The 7,800-nt window shown below is 39.1% G+C and overlaps 1 long non-coding RNA gene across 1 annotated transcript in view; it reads right to left on the minus strand.

Moving 5' to 3' along the window:
• Positions 1-4,467: 4,467 nt before the first annotated feature.
• The window catches only part of LOC118767747, a 14,848-nt gene continuing 11,515 nt past the window's right edge, over positions 4,468-7,800 (minus strand). The window contains exon 3 of the long non-coding RNA XR_005003656.1: positions 4,468-4,478. This is a non-coding gene — a long non-coding RNA (uncharacterized LOC118767747). The remainder of the gene's footprint in view (positions 4,479-7,800) is intronic.

Consider the following 7,800-nt stretch of genomic DNA (forward strand, 5'->3'; position numbering starts at 1 on the left):
CAGTCCCATTGCGTGGCATCTTGGGCAAGTGTCTTCTACTATATATTTCTTTACTACCTACAAAGGGCTAAACATAGAGGGGACAAACAAGGACAGACAAAGGGATTAAGTCGATTACATAGACCCCAGTGCGAAACTGGTACTTTATTTATCGACCCCGAAAGGATGAAAGGCAAAGTCGACCTCGGCGGAATTTGAACTCAGAACGTAACGGCAGACGAAATACGGCTACGCGTTTCGCCCGATGTGCTAACGTTTCTGCCAGCTCGCCGCCGTGTCTTCTACTATAGCCTCGGGCCGACCAAAGCCTTGTGCGTGGATTTGGTAGACGGAAACTGAAAGAAGCCCGTCGTATATATATGTATATGATTGATTGATTGATTGATTCTAGTTTCAGCTCATGAGCTGAGGCCATGCTGGGGCACCGCCATTTTGTGTTGCTACTTGGTTTTACTTCACGAAGTAAATATATATATATATATATATTTTTACTTCACGAAGTAAATATATATATATATATATATACATGTGTGTATGTTTGTGTGTCTGTGTTTGTCCCCTTAGCATTGCTTGACAACCGATGCTGGTGTGTTTACGTCGCCGTCACTTAGCGGTTCGGCAAAAAAAACCCCGACAGAATAAGTACTGGGCTTACCAAAGAATAAGTCTTGGGATCGATATGCTCGACTAAAGGCGGTGCTCCAGCATGGCCGCAGTCAAATGACTGAAACAAGTATAAGAGTAAATGACTAAAGAGTTATTTAATATCTTTATATATAAAACTGTAGTTGTGTGAGTGTCTGTCCCCTTCGATTTAGATTCCTAACTACTCTCACATTTTGCGGTGCAGTTTAACCAAAACTGGGTATCTTATAGTCGTGATTCATATCGAGCCCTTCTGGGTATTAGCGCGCGTCAACGATGAGTCTACGATTTAAAAAATAATTTAACATCATTTTTTATTCCATTTTAATGCATAATTTTTCGTGTGTCGATGGCGGCGGAGTTGGCGTCCACGCTCAAACACCTGCACCTGTGTTTGCTTCTCCCCCTTCTTCCCTCCCCGTGAAGTGTGGGGAAGGGAGTGTAAGGAAATCAACGTCGTATGCGTTGTCAAGGAGACCAGCGTTCTTTTAGAACAACGACTTCATGGCTTGAAGACACCAAAACAGAAATGGCTAAGAAAGCCCGAATTGGCATCTATAAGGGAAGTAACTCTCTAAAAATGCTTATATAGTTATTTCCCTTACAAACCCGAGCAACGCCGGGCGATACTGCTAGTCTTTATATATAAAAGTGAAGTTGTGTGTCTGTCTCCTACGATTTAGATTCCTAACTACTCCCACATTTTGCGGTGCAGTGTAACCAAAACCGGGTATCTTATAGTCGTGATTCATATCGAGCCCTTCTGGGTATTAGCGCGCGTCTACGATGAGTCTACGATTTAAAAAAAAAATTACCATCATTTTTTTCCATTTTAATAATGCATTTTTTTCGCTATTATATAAGGGAAGTAACTCTCTAAAAATGTCTACGATGAGTCAACGAATTTAAAAAAATTTACCATCATTTTTTTCCCCATTTTTAATGCATTTTTTTGCTATTTTTTGGCTATAACTCTCTAAAAATGCTTATATAGTTATTTCCCTTACAAACCCGAGCAACGCCGGTTGATACTGCTAGTTTACAAATAAGTGGATGACGATGCTGTTGGTGCATTTTAAACAATGTCGAATCTCGGTTAACATGGCTCCAACTCAATCATGCAGTTTCGAGTTTCTGCTAAAGAGATTTCAATTCCTTTTTGGTGCTAATGTTCCGATAAACAAAGTGTTTTCATTAAAAGACTTTTAAAATGTAATAAAACAATAGAACGTGGGGTTAAAACAGGTTGAACACGACCACTGTCAGTGAAAAAAGTTATCTTTTTTTCTGTCTATATTTCTCCCTCCACTGTCCCACTTTCCCCAATGGCTTTTCCTTCTACTGTTACCGATCTGCTAATGCGTTGTGTATCTATTCAGCCGTGACTGCTCCTTAAATTAAAATAACACACTCTAGCATTGTACTGCCTTTATTCTTCCACTTGTTTCAGTCACTGGACTGCGACCATGCTGGGCACCGCCTTGAAGGGTATAGTTGAACAAATCCACCCCAGGGATTCACACTCGTGTGTGTCGTCTGCTTTCACACTCGTGTGTGTCGTCTGCTTTCAACAAATGTCTCTTTTCGGTTTGAACGTCAATTGAACAAATCGACCCCAGTGCTTGGATTTTTAAATGTGGTAGTACTTATTCTATTGGTCGCTTTTGCCGAACCGTGCGGCTTCGGAAACGTAAACAAACACCAGTTTAAGTGTAAGGAAACACACACACACACACACACACACACACACACACACACACACACACACACACACACGACAAGCGTCATTCAGTTTCCGTCTCACAAGGCGTTGGTCGACTCGGTTCTATAGTAGAAGACATTTGCCCAAAGTACCGTGCAGTGGGACTGAACTTGAAACCACGTGGTTGCTAACTTCAAAATCACACGGCCCGGGCCTGCGACTGTGTCGCAAATTCTTAAGAAAAACGTTTGTGTGGTAAGTAGCTTGCTTACCAACCACATGGTTCTGGGTTCAGTCCCACTGCGTGGCACCTTGGTCAAGTGTCTTCTATAGCCTCGGGTCGACCAAAGCCTTGTGAGTGGATTTGGTAGACGGAAACTGAAAGAGGCCCGTCGTATATATATATATATAATATATATATATATATATATTATATATATATATGTATGTATGTATGTATGTATGTATGTATGTATGTAGTATGTATGTATGTTTTATGTGTTGTGTATGTGTGTTGTTGTATATGTTTGTGTGTCGTGTGTTTGTCCTCCCAATATCGCTTGATAACCGATGGTGGTGGTTTACGTCCCCGTAACTTAGCGATTCGGCAAAAGAGACCGATAAAATAAGTACTAGGCTTCTAAAGAATAAGTCCTGGGGTCGATTTGCTCGACTAAAGGCGGTGCTCCAGCATGGCCGCAGTCAAATGACTGAAACAAGCAAAAGAGAAATCCCCCCCCCACCACCACCAACCCCATTGGTCCTGAAATGTAACGAATTTGTGCCGGGCCAAAAGTTACCGATATCCTTTGCTGTTGCGGCAGCGAGTATTGTAGAACAAGAGATAAGCCCCTGATGAGCAGGATATGCAATGGGGTTCAGCTTTCCGGTTGGAAACAAAGCACATGCTAAGGAGCCTTTCAAGTCTTTTATTTTTTTCATGTGGCGAGGTTGTAACTTTTATTTGGGATCTTTTCGGTTTGACCGGCAGTTTTTTAAAATAATTTCCACGTAACTAACTAAACACTTTTAAACTTCGTATACTGGTAGAATGTGTTTATAAAACATCTTTTTCTCTTGGCTTTATTGAGAAAATCCTATAGTTAGTAAGATATTTGTTGTTGTTTTTCTTCAATTTCTGCAATTTCAACCAATCAATGACATCTATTGAGGTGAAAACATTCTGTGCCGTATGAATATGGCCCTCGTTTAAGAAACAGATTGGGTTTATTTACATTCGTGAAGAAAAAAAAATACCCTAACCCTAACCCTAACTAACCCTAAAACAGATAGAAGTGCAATAGATCGATACTAGGGTCATAATTATGGGCGACAATTTTTGACCTACAGATTTGTTACAAAGTAATTTTTTATAACTAAACACTTTCAAACTTCGGACACTGGTAGAATGTGTCATATAAAACATCTTTTATTCTTAGTATTTTTGAGAAAAACTTATAGTTACGAAGTTATTTCTTGTTAAAGTTCTCGTATTTCGGTTATTTCAACCAATCAATGACGTGTATTCAGCTGAATAAAATTACTGCCGTTGTTTGTCAACAACAACTATAAGTTTTTCTCAAAAATGCTAAGAGTAAAAGATGTTTTATATGACACATTCTACCAATGTCCGAAGTTTGAAAGTGCTTAGTTATAAAAAATTACTTTTAAAATCTGTCGGTCAAGAGGTAAAGATCCCCATTAACTCGTGATTTCTTAACTCGCTGTTCTGAGTTCAAATCCATGCATAGTTCAAATAGATTCCGTATAGAGACAGTAAAACAAGAGTCTAATATATATTTCCGCACTACCCACAAGGGGCTAAACACAGAGGGGACAAACAAGGACAGACAAACTGATTAAGTCGATTACATCGACCCCAGTGCATAACTGGTACTTAATTTATCGACCCCGAAAGGATGAAAGGCAAAGTCGACCTCGGCGGAATTTGAACTCAGAACGTAACGGCAGACGAAATACGGCTACGCATTTCGCCCGGCCTGCTAACGTTACTGCCAGCAAGAGTTTAATATAGTGCCTCGCATCCGGTGTGCCGCGGCACACTGGCGTTCCACGTGGGGATACTAGGTGTGCCGCAGTGTAACCTGAATATAATTTTTTTTCCCTATACCTTTAGTTATATTTTTGGTTCAGGTGTACCGCCAAATTTTGAAAAAATCATAAGTGTACTGCAAGTGAAAAAAGGTTGCGAAACACCGGTCTAATATGACAAACCTTAAATCGTTTGGTGTGCAGATAGTTGATCCAAATAAGATGTCGTAATATAATTTATCGAAAATAGTTAACCGAAAAAAAAAAAAAAAATCGATTGAAGTAACAGTTGGTCAAAGCAACAATTAATCGAATTGTGGCAAATATTAAAATACAGTTTTATTGATATTTAACAACAAAAAAAAATGATGTAAAACCAGGTGTAGTTAATATGAGTGTGTACGTTTTGTATTTGTGTACGTGTGTGTGTGTGTGTGTGTGTGAGAGAGAGAGAGAGAGAGAGAAAGAGAGAGGGAGAGAGGGGGAGGGAGAGAATCTATCATCTTTAAGTTTAAAAAAACCATGCTTCATACTAACTTCATACTAACCCTAACCCTAACACTAACCCTAACCCTTTCGGTTTTTTTTCTTAATTGTTAAATTAATTTAATTGTTACGCGTGCGTCTAAAATTATTCGTTTTGCTTTTGTTTTGAGCTTTTGCTTTCGTTTTAGCCTTTCGTTTTTTTTTCTTAATTGTTAAATTAATTTAAGGATAACAATTAAAAAAAAAACGAAAGGCTAAAATTTAGGGTTAGGGTTAGGGCTAGTGACAGGATGTTGTCTCAGTTTTAGACGCAGAAAATGATTTTAGCTCAAAAGAGAGCATAGGATTGGTTAAAATTCGAAAAATTAAACTACGTTAAACTTACAAATTACAATTTTCTCAAGAAAGCCAAGAGAAAAAAAATGTTTTATTTTGACACATTCTACCAGTATACGAAGTTTAAAAGTGTTTAGTTAGCTAGAAATTGTGTTGAAAACTGCCGTTCAAACGGAAAAGATCTCAACTTTTAATATAAGATGAGATGGTCATGGCTTGAACGCTTTTGACCATAAGTCAATCAAAGCAACAACTTCACCAGTCACTACAAAGAAACTAAACAAATGCCCCCTGAAAATATCCCAACCGTTATCCTTAAATGATACTCCCTACAAATAATTCCGAAGCTCACCAAACTAATTCGATATTTCACCCTTGATAGGAACGCTATCTTTGAAACAATACACCACAAGTCCTACGTGCCAACTATCGATCTATCGATCTATCACTCTCACTACAAACATATCAAAGCTGGTGGAAACGGCCGTCAATAAATCACTTTCATCATTATCTCGAGTTTCCCCTCTCAGTTCAGTGACCCCTGGGTCAACTTCCGGTGTTATTTAACAATCTTCTCTCGTTCTTGAATAACTTTAACGAAAACAAACTTATTTTTCATGACATTAGTAACATTTTCCCCTGTGTCTAAGAAAATTTAGAAACAGCAAAAGCTTCCTTCGAACTTAAGAGAATTTAGATACAGTGAAATCGGATCTTTTCGGTTTGAACGGCAGTTTTTTCTAGCGGTGTCATATGAAATTGTCACCCATAATTATGACCCTAGTATCGATCTATTGCATTTCTATCTGTTTTAGGGTTAGGGTGGGAGAAAGGGTATCTTTTTTTCTTCAGTAATGTAAATAAAACCCAATCTGTTTCTTAAACGAGGGACATATTCATACGGCACAGAATGTTTTTTTTTTACCTCAATAGACGTAATTGATTGGTTGAAATTACAGAAATTGAAGAAAAAAACAACAACAAATATTTTACAAACTATAGAATTTTCTCAATAAAGCCAAGAGAAAAAGATGTTTTATAAACACATTCTACCAGTATACGAAGTTTAAAATGTGTTTAGTTACCTAGAAATTATGTTAAAAACTGCCGTTCAAACCGAAAAGATCCGCAAAATCTTCCTTCATGTCTAATTCGAGAGCTTCCTGGTTAAGTCGACCGTCTTTAGTCTTTAAGGCCCCTCCTGTCATTCAGTAAAATGTCTTTTACTTTTTTAACCGTCAGTGTTTTCTATCATATTTGACTCCGAACTACCGTCAATCTTCGAGTATAATCCGCATTTTACCCCCAAAATGTAAAGGTCAAAATCCCTTGTGCGTACTATATACGAGGTTAAAAATGAAAAATATTTTCTAAGCAATGTCCGAGTCGCTATTTGCTGTCCGGCAATGTTTATCCAAACTCATTTTGTGATGTCAGGCGCGAAAATACCTTAAGCTAAGCCTGAAAGCAATGAAGTCCTAAAAGAATCATCCATAACTTGCAGTAAGCAACATTTATTGAAATAAAAGTATTGAGAACACAGAATAACAGTAACAACAAAAAAATTTGCAAACATATTGACATCTACCCCATATAACAGTTAAGAACATAACCAGTATTGTATTAGGCATGCGCGGAAGTGTTTGTTCGACTAGGTGCTGCTGGCTTAATTACGCACGACTCAAGTTAGAGAAGGGATCCTCGGATCCTTTGTCCGAACAAGGTGTCCAGTCCAACGTAAACAGTACTTGTGCACCATCACTTCAATGCTCAGGACGTCGGCTCTCCTCAAGACCTCTGTGTTTGGAGTCTACAAGGACCAGTCAACATTCAGAAAGTGTTTCAGGCGTCTCTGATGGAAGTATTCAAAGACCCTTACCTGATACCCGTAAAGGATCCATATTTCACCTGTGTAAAGGAGCGACGGTACGGCAGAAACGTTAGCACGCCGGGTGAAATACTTAGCGGTATTTCGTCAGCGGTTACGTTCCGAGTTCAAATTCCCCCGAGGTCGACTCTGCCTTTCATCCTTTCGGGGTCGATAAATTAAGTACTAGTTACGCACTGGGGTCGATATAATCGACTTCATTCCGTTTGTCTGTCCTTGTTTGTCCTCTCTCTGTTTAGCCTCTTGTGGGTAGTAAAGAAATAGGTATTTCGTCTGCCACTACGTTCTGAGTTCAAATTCCGCCGAGGTCGACTTTGCCTTTCATCCTTTCGGGGTCGATAAATTAAGTACCAGTTACGCACTGGGGTCGATGTAATCGACTTAATACCTATGTCTGTCCTTGTTTATCCCCTCTGTGTTTAGCCCCTTGTGGGTAGTAAAGAAATAGGTATTTCGTCTGCCACTACGTTCTGAGTTCAAATTCCGTCGAGGTCGACTTTGCCTGTCATCCTTTCGGGGTCGATAAATTAAGATCTTTACACTCTCTCTCTTTTACTTGTTTCAGTCATTTGACTGCGACCATGCTTGAGCACCGCCTTTAATCGAGCAACTCGACCCCGGAACTTATTCTTTGTAAGCCCAGTACTACCTTATTCTATCGGTCTTCTTTTGCCGAACCGCTAAGTAACGG

The sequence above is a fragment of the Octopus sinensis genome, linkage group LG24 (assembly GCF_006345805.1).
Source record: "Octopus sinensis linkage group LG24, ASM634580v1, whole genome shotgun sequence".
Classification (NCBI taxonomy): Eukaryota; Metazoa; Mollusca; class Cephalopoda; order Octopoda; family Octopodidae; genus Octopus; species Octopus sinensis.